Below are 17,158 nucleotides of genomic sequence, written 5' to 3'. Positions count from 1 at the left end.
ACGTAAACTATTAGAATAGAAGGTCTAGTGACTCGAGCAATTAAGTCCGAGGGATACTTTGTATCTAGTGCCCTAAGGTTGGCCAGCCTGGGAGTCACTGACCCAAAGCTCGCTACACGGGTCACGAAAACTAACTATTCGAAATAGTGCTCATGTGAGAAGAATGCTCAAGAGAACAAATTTGAAAAATGCAAAATGAAAGAAAGAAAAAAGATAATGTGCTGAATTAGAAAATTTTCATTGCTTAGGCATATATGTGTATTACTGTGCAGAAAATATACAAGTGAGAATAAATGAGTAAAACATGAGAATACTTGACTTTCTGAGAAAAATCATAAACTAGCTACAATATTAGAAAAGTGAAGGAAAAAGAATTTTTACTATGGTGGCATGAGATTTTTAAACTTGTTTTGAGAATGTCAATTACATGAAATATTTGTTCCAATTGCATTCTTAAGAGCCTAATATTTTTGAAAAATCATCCTCGCATTTCATTGATGTTTGTGGGTAGCATCACTGCAAACCCTCACGAGACCTTACTCGTCCACTAGTGTAAGCTAGGGGTTTAAAGGGCTTGTTGCATACGCTAAATGCAACCGTGATTCCTACGAAAGTGAGTTAGTTTTTATGCATTCATATTTAGCATTTCTTGTCTCTGTTGCATAGCATAATTAGGGTTTGTTAAGGGACTAACAAACATTCAAGCATGGGGGTATTTGATGATGCATGAAATGCGCATCATGTCAATAAGTTTTTCATGCATTTTTTATCAAGTTTAAGGTTTTAAACCCATATTTAGATGCATTTTGATAGTAAGGGGTTATGGTTCGAATTTCAGAAAAATCGGAGTTAAAATGAGAGAGTTATGGCTATTTCAGTGTTTGGGCATGGATTTCGAGGTCGATCGGATCCATATCTGACCCAATTAGGTTATTTGGACTTTGGATCAACCCTTAGAAAGCCCAAAACACAACCCACACGCTTATCCATATCCAATTCAAAAAGTTTTGTAGAAAACCCCCCAGAAAGTGGCACCTAGCAAATTTTTATTTTTTAACCTTCTTTCTGAAAAATGTCAAAATTATAAATATATTTTTTAGAGAAGCCCTAGACGTATTTGGCTTTGTTTGGACGCCCCCTGCAGTGCCTCTAGCTCCAGCACCTCCTTCCTCTCCATTCTCCCACGTTTTGGCCATTGAAGACCGGTTTATGCTTGGGTTCCAAGCATATTTCGATCTCCCTTGTGTTTTCTTTGCATTTCTTTCTTTTTCCTTGCTGTGTTTTCACCATTTTTCTGTACTTTTGCAGGTGTAGCAGAGGTGAAGACCATTAACCTTGTGTGGGAGTGCAAAACACACCAACAAGGTGAGCCGGCCCTACCTCCATCCGGTTTTCTACACCCTCCGATCGAGAATCGCCACATACTCCATCTTCGGTGGATCTCCAACGTGTAGCAACTGTAAAAGGTGTTGTTTTTGGTGAAGTTCAGCATTCTCGAACCGTTTGGGACGTCAAGATCAAGCCACGGTCCGCTCTTCTTTATCCCCCCGGTCGTCGGATCTTCCAAGAGATAACCTGTCAGAAATCTATTTTACACTAGTTAGGGTCATTTTCGTAATTTCCTTAGTTTCGGCATTTTAGACCTGTTTTCCTTAGTTTCTGAATTCTAGGAGTTGCATAATCATCATACAGCATTAGTAGAATTAATTTAACTAATTTTAGAATTAGTTTAGTATTTTATTTAATTATTGTCTGATAATTAGTCTCTGTTTTATTAATTTCGTAAAATTAGACTTAGTTTTATTTATCGTTTTCATTGTTAGAATAGAATACTAACTTTTTATTTTTCTGCATTTTAGGTTGAAAAGCATCTTCATTTTGTCCAGGATTCTTTGTTCAAGTGCAAATATCGTTTAATTGGTGAAAAGACCAAAATACCCCCTGACATGCAACTGAAGACTGGAGTGCTATTTCAAGTTGTTTTTATTGTAATTTAATTAGTTGTGTAATTGTATATTGATATTTGTAATTAATAAATTAAATTTTAAGAAATACTCTGATTATTTCCCGTTCCCTGGGGATTCGACCCGTACTTACCACTTTGTGGAAAGTCGGTTTTTATACTTTTGGTTGACGATTTTCCAAAGTTTATTGAAAATAATTGTTTTAAAAAGATCATTTCAAAATATCAACCATATGTTCATTTAGCTTTACCAAAGTATTTGTTACTTAGTTTAATCATTTTTTTTTTTAGTTTGTATTTTTTTTAGTCTTCTTCTTCCCCACGGCAGCCATTAGAGCTCCAATTGAGCTCTAGGTCGATTTTTTTAGAAAGTATTAATTGCAATTAGGTAGGTTAGGAAGGTGTCTAGGTTCAATGTATTAGGTTTTATTGCCTTAGCCGTTTTTAGGAGTCATTTAAGTAAGTTTTGGAATTAGGGTAGCATTTAATTCTAGAAAATCGTGTTTCTATTTAAGTCATTTTATTCCCTAGGTAGTTTTAATTGTCTTAGCCTAGAAAGTATCTCAATTAGGGTTGACGATTTTTGAGAAGGAAGGTAATTGAATTTGAAAAGTTTTTGGAAATAGTAGATTCTTCAAAAATCGTGTGGAGCATTTAAGGGAGAATTAAATTTGGAGTATGCATAAAAAAAAGGAGTTACTCTTTGGCTTTGGAAAGTGTTTTTGAAATTCAATTAAACTTCCAATTTAGGTTCCACGATTTCAAGAAAGAAGTAAATGCAAATTAATTCAATCTTGGAAAGCAAAAATCGTGGGTTTTCTAGGTTGGACTTTTCGTTTTTCAAAAGGGAGCTTTAAATATATTTAAGGAAGGTAACTCCCTATTTAATTGGGGCAATTTTTGATAATCCAATCATTCCAAAATTCAAGCTTTGACAATTATTACCTTATTTTTCCAACCTTCTACATTAAATTCGTTTAGTTTGAAATTAATTTTAGGTTAATTAATAGGTTACTAATTTAGTTGACCTAATTAGTTGAACCAAACCCAATCCGACCTTAGCTAGGCAAAACCGAACCTAGTGAGTCAACCGAACCTAGTTGACTAAGTCAACTGAACACATTTAGCTAAGTCAAACCTAGACCGAGTCCAACCTAGTCTAAGTCAAACCTAACCCAACCTTAGGTCAACCGAGTCTACCTAACCTAACCTAACCTAGTCAATCTCCTTGACTAAGTATAGGAGTCGTGTACCTAACTTCCCCCAAGTCTAGTCAACCCAAACCGACCTTAGCTAAGTCACAACCGAGTCTACCTAAGTCAATCGAGCCTAGTCGAGTCAACCCTTGTCCTAGTTCAAAATCCGTATTTTATTGTTCCTTATTAGTCTCATTCCCTTTAGGTTTAATTCATAGTACTGTTAGAATAGTTAGTTTAGTTACTTACTTGATCATTTTCGTTAAAGTTTATCATTTTTAGTTTAAGGTGTGTTTGTTAATTTTTTTTTATTATTACTAATTTAGTTAGTATATTTGCATGTTGATTATATTGCTTGCATTAGTTATTCATATGGTTAATTGTATGTGTTAGTACTTTAGTGATATTTGCATCATTAACCCATTTAGGTCATAGTCATGAAATGCATATCATATGTTATTTAGACTTCATTTAGCTTCATCATAGCTAATATTAGCATATCATCTATCATTTAGGTTCATTTCAATCTGAATTACATTTAGATTGCATTCATAGTGTGTAGAATAGATTCATAGAGTGAATAGTGCATTAAAAGAAAAGTCTGAGTTTTGCTCCATCGCACTGTCGGAATTTCATTTGAAAAAATTCTGAGTTTTTAGAAATTTTTTGTTCTATTCACTTTATCAACGTGTTAGCTAATTGCAGACCAAATTTCAGCTCGATCTGAGTTGGTTTGGTCTGATTTTTAAGCGTTTTGTGAAAACCGCTTTTTCTGGTTTTTAAATTTCGGGACTTTCGATATCCTGATTTTTTCCAGTTTTGAAACGCTTATATCTGGAGTTCCAGATATCTTTTTTCCATTCTGTAAAAACTGTCAGATTATTTAGTCTGTCAGTTACAGAACAGAACAAGTTTTGGAAAAATCGGACCTCGTTTATTTTGTCAAACAGTGGTTTTTCGATAACCTATCAGAAATCTATTTTACACTAGATAGGGGCATTTTTGTAATTTCCTTAGTTTCGGCATTTTAGGACTGTTTTCAGTATTTTCTGCATTGTCTGCATAAGCATCATACAGAATTATTAGAATTAGTTTAGCTAATTTTAGAATTAGTTTAGTATTTTATTTAATTATTGTCTGATAATTAGAACTTGTTTTATTAATTTAGTAAAATTAGACTTAGTTTCATTTATAGTTTCATTCTTAGAATAAAATACTAACTTTTCATTTTCCTTCATTTTAGGTTGAAAAGCATCTTTATTTTTTCAGGGTTCTTTGTCCAAGTGCAAATATCGTCTAAGTGGTCAAAAGACCAAAATACCCCTGGCGTGCAACTGAAGACTGGATTGCTATTTCAAGTTTTTTTTATTGTAATTTAATTAGTTGTGTAATTGTAGATTGATATTTGTAATTAATAAATTAAATTTTACATAAATATCTTGATTAATTCATGTTCCCTGAGGATTCGACCCGTACTTACCATTTGTGGAAAGTCGGTTTTTATACTTTTGGTTGACGATTTTCCAAAGTTTTATTGAAAATAATGGTTTTAAAAATATCATTTCAAAATATCAACCACAAACTTCAATGCTCGCTCCTTCTCGGTTGCATACAGGTTAAGGGCAATATCTTTCAAGACTACGGAAATGAGTGACGTACTTCGCTAGCATCGAACTTCCTTGTTGTAAGTCAAGGAATTCCTGTATCTTCCCGATCCTCTCATGAGCCGGGAAATATGTAGCATAGAAAGCCTCCACAAACTGCTCCCACGTGATCGGCTGGTTATCAAACTTGATCTCTCAGGTGGTAGCCCACCACCTTTCAGCATCTTTTCAGAGATGATACGTCCTGAAATCAACCTTCCGATCGTCGCTCACCTGTAGGACATGAAAGATCCGCTCTATCTCTCATACCCAGTCTTCCGCTGCTTCTGGTGTCGATTTTTCGTCAAAGGAAGGAGGATTCATGCTCATAAACTGTTTGTACGGTACTACAGTGGCAGGAACTTGGGCAGAAGCTCCCTGACCCTGGGCGGTCTGTTGTATGTGATCGCCTATGTTCCTCATCGTCTCGACTTGACGTCCAACAACCTCAGTGAGGTTGTTGAGTGTCTCCTTAAGATTGTCACATCGTGCACGCCACGCCATCTAAATAGGCAAAAATCATACATAAGCAACTAGGCAAGTACTCAAAAGTAGAAGATTCATTGCATTAATAGGAAAATTGCATGCATTACATGACAGAAACACCCTTTATCCTGACAGGGTTAACCAAAACACTGCTAACAGCTTAAGCAAAAACTCAGAAATGAAACACTGACTTAGTGTCTCTAACAAAATATCATAACATTATCACGGTCTGCTAGTATAAAAATGTCGGTAGTCCTTCTGACTTCTACAACATCACGGTCTGATACGAGGAGGATAAGCAGGAGTTCTCAACAACGTATCAGATATCTCCCGGACTTCCATCAGTACTAGAGGCACAAGAGTTCTGGCACGTACTCTGATGAAACCGCATAAGGATAAGATTCAGGAGAATACTGCGGAGAGTTCGGCGCTCCACGCCTGTCTCCATCTTGACTATCCACTTCAACCACAATGGGTCTAGTGACCGAAGTCATCTCGCAGCTTCGTCTGGCATTCTTCCTCGATATGCCCCCGAAGACCACAATAAGGGCAATCATTCAATTCATGGGGACAAATTTGTCCCGCGTGATCCACTAAACATCTGGCACAAGGAGGTGCCTGTTGTGCCTGCTGTGCCAGCATATGCACACTGTGATCTAGGTGTTTCACCGCTATACTAAAAGACTCCCCGCCTTGAACTAAGTCTTGTAGAGCATCCAGAATCTTCTCTTAGCTTGGGTTTGTCGTCATCTAACCCATAAACAGAACCAAGCACACAATTCTATCTAAGAAGTAAGGAACATACAAATAAATAAAGAGTAATCATACTTACAATGCGATGGATGATGCACGATGAATCCTTGGACCATACTTAAAATGTTGCTCTGATACCAAACTCTGTGGCGCCCCAAACCCCGACCTTGGAAAAACCTTAGATTTTCTATGATTTTTTTTTGAAAGGTTTTACTGAAAACAGCAGAAACAAAGTGTAAAGAAGGTGGCAAGGCCGCAAGTCTGGACGGCCACAGGTAAGTACAACAGAAATGACTAAGAAGTACAATCACAAATATAAAGGGGTTTATAACCCGACAGTTTAAGAGTTACAAGATGTGACAATACAACAAGTCTCCAAAAATAGGGAATGTGTCCCAACAAAACCCAAAACCCCAAAAAACCAATAGGAACAAGATCTGCAGCTAAGTGTGGGTCCCCAAGCCTCCACCATGTGCCGTTGCATCAACACCGTACCTATTCGTCACTTGTATCTCCATAAAATGGGGTCAGTCCTCTTGCGAGGGGGTAAAGAAACAACCACAACATATATATATCATTTCTAAGAGGAAAAACAGGAAATAGTAATGTAAAATAACAAGTATGGGTGTCAGTGTCAGGTAAGTGCACATGTGACAAGTGCTAAGTAAAACAGGTAACAAAACTGAAGTAACTGCAGAACAAGTAACTAAAAGCAGTAAAGGAAACATAATCAGAACTGAAACCACTGTTGAATAAGTAAAGTAACAGAAACAACTGATGTACAAGTAAAGTAACTGAAACAATTGTTGAACAAGTAAAGTAACAACTACAATATGTCAACTGTGATTGGTTAGTCTTTAAGTTCTTCTTATTACTCCTTTGGGTACGCGAAGGAACCTTGCATTCTGTGAGACATGCACCCGGTGTATGTTATTATATTTCTAATGTGGTAACCGGGGATGCTACAGACCGAGTAAACCTCATGCGAGCAGCACGCAACTGAGAGAAACTCTTGCATAGGTAAGGATTGCAATCCATACTACTGTAGTAGTGAGGTCCTAAAAAGGCAACCTCGACCTCCCTGACTATGAGTGATTGGAGGTTAAAGGATGCTACAGCTCTTGTCAAAACATATGTCGTAGTAACGACAAGTCACTCAGGGTTGTACCATCCACCCTCTCCAAGGTGAACCATTTTGTAAATGGGGTGAAGCAGGTTTGTCTTTCTTAGGCTCATTATTCAGTCACACATCCTGACGAGGATTTTATGCCTCGTGGTCTCCACGGGGTACACAAAATGAGGACTTAGCCTATCCATCCACGTGCTTAGCCTCACGTGGCTAACAAGAGCACATCGCTCGTGAAAGCAATCTTAACACCATATTATTTCTTTTCTAATTTAGGGTATAGTCACATGTGAGTTCACTCATGACAGAAGGGCCTTTGCCCAGTGACTCCAACCTAGTCCAATATAAATCTTGTTTATTCATACCCTATGGTGTTTAACTTGTATATCAGCCTTTTTATTTCATGAAATGCACTTCGTGCACTCACCAATGCCTCAAGCAATATAGCAGTCGAGGTACGCACTACTCAGTACGAGTGTCATGATGTGCTTCGTGCAAAGTGTAATTAAATACCACATGCTTTTCCATCAATTGCACAAACATAAGGAACAGAGGCATTATACAATTTCATATCTGAGAGACAAGATACTATGCATGTGAGTGTACAGTTCGTCAATTCCAAGAGACATGCATATGCAATTTCATCAATTTCATCACTCAAGTAGTTGGAACTAAATCATTAAGATTGGCACTTTAAGTAACATGAGACCACTCTTGTAGGGAAGACTCGCGATTTGGTGTACTTATGTGTTGAGATTGAAATCTATGACATTCCCAACTTATGGGAATAACATTAGCATTTCCAGGGTTTGGGTGTCACATCTGCGGACTCGATACAAAATACTAAACAAAGTCCGTGACTTGCAACCAACGTAGGCTCTATATACGTGGAGTTTGCAAAAGTGCTCACCCGTTTGCACAACTAGTCAACCGAAACGAAAATCAAGGTGTACGTATTTTCCTCAAGAAGTGTGACACACTTACGTGTCAAGAGCGAATTCTGGAAATAACCCATCTAATGGGGATTACATTGGCTTTTCCACGGTTTGGGGTGTCGTGCCCGTGGACCCAAAATGAAACATCGGACAATGTCCGTGACTCAAAACCACATAGGCTGCAAACATATGGGGTTAGCAACAGTGCTTACCCTCGTACACAACTGGTCAAGCAAAATGGAAATCGAGGACAGTGTGAGGTCCACTACGGACCTATCAACAAGAATTTTGGGCCATCCGACTGGACGGTCACAAGATAAAACACTATGTAACTCGTACTCACATTGGAGTGTAAATTAACTACGGAAACACTTGGACAAAACACAAGAGTGCCACGTGTCCATTGGTCGCACCGAATCATCCGATTCTATTATATATATATACATATATACATATATATATATATGTATATATATATACATATATATATACATATATACATATATATATACATATATATATATATATGTATATATATATATATAATATATATACACACATATCTAAATGTACATATATATACACATTTTACCCCTGTATAAGTATACATGCACCAGAGCGCGTTTGATCCGGTTGCTCACAACCATATTCCCATGTTTGGGGCACTTAGCGATTGAAATGATATGAGAGAAAGGGGTGTTAGGGTCTGGCCATTCGGGCTAGACTGAAACTGTAGCTCGGCTATGCTCAAGTGTCTCGACTATGGTCAGCTGGTCACCGATGGTGGTAGCAAGCCGATGGGTGCCCAAATCTTCAAGGAATCTGGGTGCAACGACACCCTGTAGTCTAAGGCAACTACATGGCCAGAAGTAGGTGTGCGGGTCGGGTCATGTGGGCCAGACCAAGTCGGTGGTATGGCTGCACTCAACGGCCACATTGGCCACATAGTCACCGGTGGTGACAACAGCCAAACCAAGTGCCAAGGCAGCAATGGACCTGGGTGCAAGTGGCACCCGGTAACCCCTTGCTGAAGCCGCCAAATAGGGTTACATGCATGTTGGTCTGGTCCTCCGGACCAGACTGCATGCTCTGATAAGGGTTCTAGTCTGAACCCACGGTTCAGACCAGACCCTTCATTAAACTGGGTGAGCCTGAATCGGCAACCCAAAAACCGCAATCTTTCGGTAAAAGTCTATGGTGCCAAGACAGGTGAGAGTGGGCTGGACCTGACATAGGTCTGGTCCTCTGGACCAGACCACGCTGTTGTGAAAAGATGGGTCTAAACTCACGGTTCAGACCGACCTCCATGCAGTGCAGCGAGTAGCTGCAAACCACAGCAGCAACTCGCCACTTGGCGGCTGCCCTGGGGTCAAAACTGGGCCAAAACGAGAGGGACGTGTGTCTGGTCCCTGGGACTGGACCCACAAGGCCTGACATAGTTCTGGTCTGAACCCTTGGTTTAGACTAGGCACATGGGTCGGTGGCCCTAGTCCCCCGAAACTTGGCCAAACCGGGTGCCCAAGGTGTGGCGCCTCAAACCCCGACCTTGGAAAAACTTGGGATTTCTATGGAAAAATTTTTTTTTTTTGAAAGGTTTAAGTAGGAAACTAGCGGAAGCAAACGTGGGAAAACAACAAAGCCGCAAGTCTGGGCGGCCGCCACAGATAAGTGCAACTAAAAGTGTAACTATGAAGTAAAAAGGGGAAACACCCCAACATTTTTAAAGAGTTTATAACTTATAAGTACAAAAGGTACAAAATAGGGGATACATCCCAACAACAACCAAAAACCCCAAAACCACCAGGTACAAGATCTGCAGGTCAAGTGTGTGGGTCCTCAGAGCCTCCATCGTGTATCATTGCATCCGCACTAAGCCTGTTCGTCACCTACATCCCCATAAAACGGGGTCAATCCTTTTTTAAGGTGGTGAAGAAACAACCACAAGCAATGTGTATATATATCAAGTACAGAGGAAAGCAGAAAACAAGCTGACAAGTGTAAGTGCCTGTGTCTGGTAAGTGTGAAGTGACAAGTACTAGTTAACAGGAAAACAAGTAGCTGAAGCAACGAACTGAAGTATAAGCGAACTGAGCAGCAAGTAACTAAGGTAACAAACTGAAATGACTGTAACAACTAAAGTAAGTCTACAACACAAGTAAAGCAACAACTACTTTAAGTCAGCTGTTTGGTTAGTTCTTAAGTTCTTCTGATTACTCCTTCGGGTACGCGAAGGAACCTCGCATTCTGTGAGACATGCACCGGACGTCTGTTATTTAAATTCTAGTGTGGTAACCGGGGAAGCTACAGACCGAGTCGACCTTATGGGAGCAGCACACAGCTAGGCGAAAACACTCGCATAGGCAAGGATTGCAATCCATACTACTGTATGCAACCGAGAAGGAGCGCTCCCTCTCCCGAGGTGAACCATTTTGTGAATGGGGCGAAGCAGGTTTATCTTTCTTAAGGCTCATGTTCAACACACCTCTCATGAGGAATTTGCCTCGTGGTCCCCGCAGGGTACGCAAAACGAGGACTTGGCCGGCCCATTCACGTGCTCAGCCTCATGCGGCCAACGGAGCACACTGCTCGTGAAAGCAGTCGAAATACCTTATTGATTTATTTCTGTTTAAGGTATATCACACAAGAGTCCATCTCTTTAAGCAAAGGTCATTGCCCAAGGACTCCAACTGAGCCCATAACAAGTCATTTCATTATTCGTACCCTATCTTTATTCTTTTCTTTCTTGTAGTAAGTGCACGTGGTGCACTTACTAATGCCTCAAGCAATGTACCTTTTCAAGGTACGCACTACTCAGTAACAGTGTCAGGATGTGTCAAGTGCGAAGTGTATGTTTCTATCTTTTGCACAAGCATAAACAACAGAGGCAGTTGCATAATATGAAATGATTAACTTGCATACTTCAGTGTGAATATTGCATTCACTATGCTTTCATACGTGGTTGACACACTTACATGTTTATGGTGAAAATATGGGATATACCCGACTTATGGGAACAACATTAGCTATTCCCACGGTGTGGGGTGCCGCCCCTGCGGACCCGAAACAAAGACAATGAAACAATGCTTGTAATTCAACGTAGTTTCCAAGTATGTGGATTTGCAATAGTGTCTGTCTGTATACTTAACTAAGTAGTTGCATATAAATCAAGGTATAAGGATTTTCCTTACACAGTACGATACACTTACGTGTCGAAGATGATTTTTGAACTTAACCCATCTAATGGGAATAACATTGGCATTACCACGGTTCGGGGTGCCACGCCCGCGGACCCTAAACAAACCGTTTGTCCAAAACGAACGTAAGACATCATCTGAGAAAATGCTTGAACGGGACACGAGAGTCATAAGTTTTAATACCCTTACATATATTCATGTGTACATATATATATATATCAACCCTTTCAAACATACTCGGCGAGGCACATACCTATATGTATACGTATATACATATATATACAATCCCATTTACATATATATATATATATATATATATATATATATATATATATATATATATATATATATATATATATATATATATATATACATATATATATGAAAAGCTTACTCGAACCTAGTGCATCCCAAGGCATGCACTCATGCCGAACCTAACCGAAGTGCGAGGAGGGTGCAGGGCAATACAAAGGCTGGTTTGAACCTAATCGGGTTCGACTCGAAGTAGGTGTGAGCTAGTGTTGATAGGGTAACCTGCTATCAGCCATAAATAATGGTGTAGCGGGGCCGCGAGTGTGGCGAAACGAAAGTCCACCCGCACTTGTGCTAACAAGCTCTAGCTAAGGGTGGTCTGGTCCTACGGACCAGACTGTCGGACCTACCATCGAGGTCTGAACCGACTCAGGAACCGGACCCTACCTGTCAAGGGTTTTGGTTGGGCTGTTTCCAGCCCCGGCAAAGACAACCGTGGCTAAGCCTGCGGGTTGAGCCCAAAAACTGGGCCCAGTCGGTCTGGTCTATGAGACGGGGCTGTGGTTGGCCAGCAGTGGGTCTGAACCCTTCTCTTTCTGGTTCAGACCCGAACCCGAAGGGGATCAGCTCGAGGGACCCAGGTGCCCAGCACCATGCGGCTGGCACTCTACCTGTCCAAAAACAGAACCATGGCTGGCACCCGGTGCCGATCTGGTTCCCCATACATGCACAGGTCTGAACCATTCGGTTCGGACCTACATGCAACCCAAAATGGCCGAATGAAAAGGGCCTGGGTGCTCGGCACCACTAGGCTCCATCCGGCTCCCACAAAAGGGGTTGGACGGCTGGCACCTCGTGCCACGCCCAGGCTGACAAACCATCAGGTCTAAACCTTGGTTCAGACCTGAACCGAAGGGTTTAGGCGGAACGATAACGCGGAGGGAAGAAGAAGCTAGAGGCCAAATCCCTACTTGCATGCGTGGGCCACCCAAGTGGCGCCAGATCCATTCCTGGAGCAAAAGGATAGACCATGGGGGTCTGGTCCGCTGGACCAGACCGAGCCACCCTTGTCAGCGCGAACCAGAGCTCAAGGGCTCGGTTCACAGCAACAAGGAGGGTGTGCTGGGCACACCAAATCCGGCCCAGCTGCTCCAGTCCTGGTTCCAAAGAAGACCGTACAAAGAAAAAGGAAAAGACATGCAAGAGGCTAACACAACCGCCTGACCTTCCTACGCCCAAAATGAGCTGGTCACACTGTGACCAACGCTCGACAACATGGCTGCAACCCCCAGTCCCAGCATTTTGGGACTGGTCTAAGCCCAGCACCGCAAGAGAAAAACACAGAACAAGAATAACAATAACCACAAAAAAAATATATAAATGCTGATGTCTGGAACACGCCGCCTAGTGTTCCCGAATACAAGGGACAGCTAACCGGCCTGGGTGTGTGTTGGACGAGCCCAGCTCGGCCCACCATACCAAAAAGAAAAAAAATAGAAAATAGAAAGAAGGTGGAGAAAGCCATGAACTTCAGCATAGAAGAATCACATAACAACTAAGACAGTGTTAAACTAATATGGTAAACAACAACAAGCAAGAAAATGATTTCAAATAAAATGGTGATTGAACGAAAACAAAAAGGGAAAAGCTTTCAAATACGTGCGGCAAGAAATCCTGCTAATCCATGGTGATTTAAGATCGGAACAATAGCTATATCACCTAATCCACCGTTTGGATTTTTGCATGCCAAGGTGCAAAGTTTCCAACGGTTTCTTCTTCATAATGAAACCATAACAAGTGAGGTGAGTCTTCACCTTAGCTAATGAGGAAGGTGCTACAGCTCTTCATGCCAAGAGGAAGCACACGGCTGGAGTGAGGAAGCTTGAGAGGAGAGAGAGAGAAAAAGGAAAATCGCCGCAAATAAGAGGGACCCATTTTTTTTGTAAAGGTTTTATAGAGGTAGGCTTAGAGGTGAACGACTGGGATTAAATCCCTCCAAGATGGAGGGTTGGGGAGCTCCACGCCCCCCAACAACCAATGCATGTCAAGCCTTCCAAAAGGCTTTGCAAAAATCTCGAAAATGCCATCATTAAATGCCCTTAAAAGTTTGAAATTTTACAAAAGGGCGCCCCTGGCTGCCACCCATCGTGCCCAATGGATTGAAAGGATTCAAATGTCTTTGAAAATAATCACGAATCTGCCATGGGGCGACACCCCATGGCTCTCTTTTGAAAATGGTGCCCCTCATGATGGAGCCTAGGCTTCGTGGCCAATGAAGGCCTATTCTTTAAAGCCATGCAAGATTATTTCAAAAATACCATCCAGCTGGTCAGCCCTTGACAAGCTGGTCAACCAAGGACATGGATGTCCACTGTAGGGTCGTCCCAGGGTTTTGGATCTCCTAGTAGCCCCGGATCCAAATCCAAAATCGCATATAGTGTACTTCTTTAAAGAATGCTTATTCAACACATTAAAATGCTAATTTAATTCCAACAACTCATTCTATTCTCTTCATAACCGTAATTAACGTAGAATAGTCAATGCCCCGTAAGGAAATCACCTCTTGTTTGCTAAAATTGAGCGTTCTAAGTTTTGGGTCTAAAATTAGGTCAAGACTCGTGATTCGCATGCACTGACGAGGTTTTTTCGTCACTCGGGTCTCATTTTCGGGGTGTATCACCACAACCCTATTCCAAACTCACCCTAAAAGTTTCGGAGGTAGATTCATTCTAGATTCTCCGAAATCGCTCTTTGCAAAACAATTACGCGATTTACCCGATTCTCAACTAAGCAAATCATTAGAAAATTGTCAAAACATAAAAATTCATTGATTCCATATAATTACATAATATACATCAAAATTAGAATTGTAGATCTTACATCCTTCCCTCCTAAAAAGGATTTCGTCCGCGAAATCACCATTAGGAGGTTATAAAAAGTTCTGGATAAGACTCTCTCATGTTCGCTACTGGTTCCCATGTGCATTCTTCAATGCCATGGTGTTGCCACCGTACCTTAACTAACGGAATAGTCTTGGTACGCAAAACTTGATCTCGTCGATCAACAATCTCGATAGGCCTTTCCGGTAAAGTCAGATCTTCTTGCACGTCTACATCTTCGTAACGAATGACATATGATGGGTCAGGAATGTATTTCCTGACACGTGTAAAACATTGTGAATGTGGGCATACTGTGGAGGCAACTCGACACGATATGCCACCTCACCAATCCGTGCCACGATCTCGAATGGTCCGACATACCTCGGACTCAACTTCCCTTTCTTTCCGAAATGAAATACGCTCTTAGTCGGCGAAACTCTGACAAAAACCATGTCTCCAATATTAAAAGACAATTTGCGATGTCTCTTATCGGCGTAACTCTTCGGTCTATCTTGCGCTGCCTTCAAACGTTCACGAATCTTCTGCACTTGCTGCGTGTAGTGCTGAAGAACAATCGGCGATTCGCTCGCTCTATCGCTGATGTCATCCCAATAAGATGGCGACCGACAAGGTCTACCATACAACGCTTCATACGGGGCCATCCCGATACTAGCGTGGTAACTGTTGTTATACGCAAACTCTACTAAACATAGGTGTGAATCCCATTCACCCTTCCAATCAAGCATACAAGCTCGCAACATATCTTCCAACGTTTGAATCGTTCGCTCAGACTGTCCATCCGTCTGAGGATGAAAGGCTGTGCTAAACTTCAATTTCGTCCCCAAAGCAGATTGCAACTGACCCCACAGTCGCGAAGTGAATCGGGGATCACGATCGGAAATAATAGACCTCGGCACACCATGAAGCCGAACGATCTCTCTAATGTACAAGTCAGTTAGGCTCTCAAGAGACTGACTGATCCTAATTGGCAGGAAATGGGCAGACTTGGGGAGTCTGTCCACGACTACCCATATCGCATCGTGTTTACGCCTAGACAATGGCAATCCTACCACAAAATCCATTGTAACATTCTCCCATTTCCACTGAGGAATCTCAATCCTCTGCAAGGTACCACCGGGATGTTGATGTTCCGCTTTAACTTGCTGACACGTCAAGCATCTCGCAACGTAAGCCGCTATCTCGCGCTTCATACCACTCCACCAATATTTCCGCTGTAAGTCCTTGAACATCTTTGTTCCTCTGGGATGAATCGTATATCTTGACATATGAGCTTCGTCAAGAATTTCTCTCTTCACCTCAGGGTTGCTCGGAACCCAAAGGCGATCTCTCATATGCAAGCTGCCATCACTAGACACTCTGAAAGGAGAATCTGCTTGCTCAGCCAAGGCTAGAAACTTACCATACTGGTTGTCAAGCTTCTAAGCCTCTACGATCTTTGACAAAAACGCAGATCGAATGGTCAGACCAGACAACCTGATCGAACCACCACCAACAGAAAAAGGTTTCCATGCAACAAAATCTTTGATAAGCTTCTGGCTCCACACAAGACTAGCCAGAACGCCACCCGCTTTGCGGCTAAGCGCATCTGCCACAACGTTCGCCTTACCAGGATGATACAACAACGTGAAATCATAGTCCTTGATGAACTCAAGCCATCGTCGCTGCCTTATATTCAACTCCTTCTGAGAGAACAGATATTTGAGGCTCTTGTGGTCAGAAAAGACCTCAAACGATTCCCCATATAGGTAGTGTCGCCATGATTTCAAAGTGAACACGACTGCTGCCAGTTCTAAATCGTGCGTCAGATAATTTCGCTCGTGATTCTTCAACTGTCTGGAGGCATAGGCAATAACTCGGCCATGCTGCATAAGCACGCAACCTAAACCGGTACCAGAGGTGTCTGTGTACACCACAAAGCCACCTCTGCCTGAGGGTAAAGCCAATACCGGCGAGGTAGTCAACTTCAACTTCAGGATCTGGAAACTGTCCTCACAGGCACTGTTCCACACGAACTTAATACCTTTACGCAACAACTTCGTCAAAGGTAAAGCGATCCTTGAAAAGTCTTGGATAAAACGTCGATAATAACCGGCCAATCCAAGAAAGCTACGAATCTCAGACACATTCTTAGGCTGTTTCCAGCCTAAAACTGCTTCTACCTTCGCTGGATCGACAGATACTCCGTCCCTCGATATCACATGGCCAAGAAACATGACGTGCTCGAGCCAAAACTCACACTTAGAGAATTTGGCGAACAACTGATGCTCGCGAAGAGTACTCAACACAATCCGCAAATGCTCTCGATGTTGCTCCGGACTCTCCGAATAGATCAAGATGTCGTCGATAAATACTATCATGAACGAGTCCACATATGGACGAAAAATCCGGTTCATCAAATCCATGAATGCTGCTGGAGCATTCGTGAGGCCAAAAGGCATCACCACAAACTCATACAACCCATATCTCGTCCGGAAAGCTGTCTTCGCAATATCATCCTCTCGGATACGAAGCTGATGGTAACCCGATCTAAGATCTATCTTCGAGAAGACCTTCGCCTTCTGTAACTGATCGAAAAGATCTTCGATCCTCGGCAACGGATACTTGTTCTTAATTGTCGCCTGGTTGAGCATCCGATAATCGATGCACAACCTCAGGGATCCATCCTTCTTCCGTACGAACAGCACTGGTGCTCCCCACGGTGAAGCACTAG

This window comes from Nuphar pumila, chromosome 10 (assembly GCF_984573655.1).
Source record: "Nuphar pumila chromosome 10, dmNupPumi1.hap1.1, whole genome shotgun sequence".
NCBI lineage: Eukaryota > Viridiplantae > Streptophyta > Magnoliopsida > Nymphaeales > Nymphaeaceae > Nuphar > Nuphar pumila.
The sequence above is the reverse complement of the archived record's forward strand: the minus strand, read 5'-3'. Positions refer to the sequence as shown.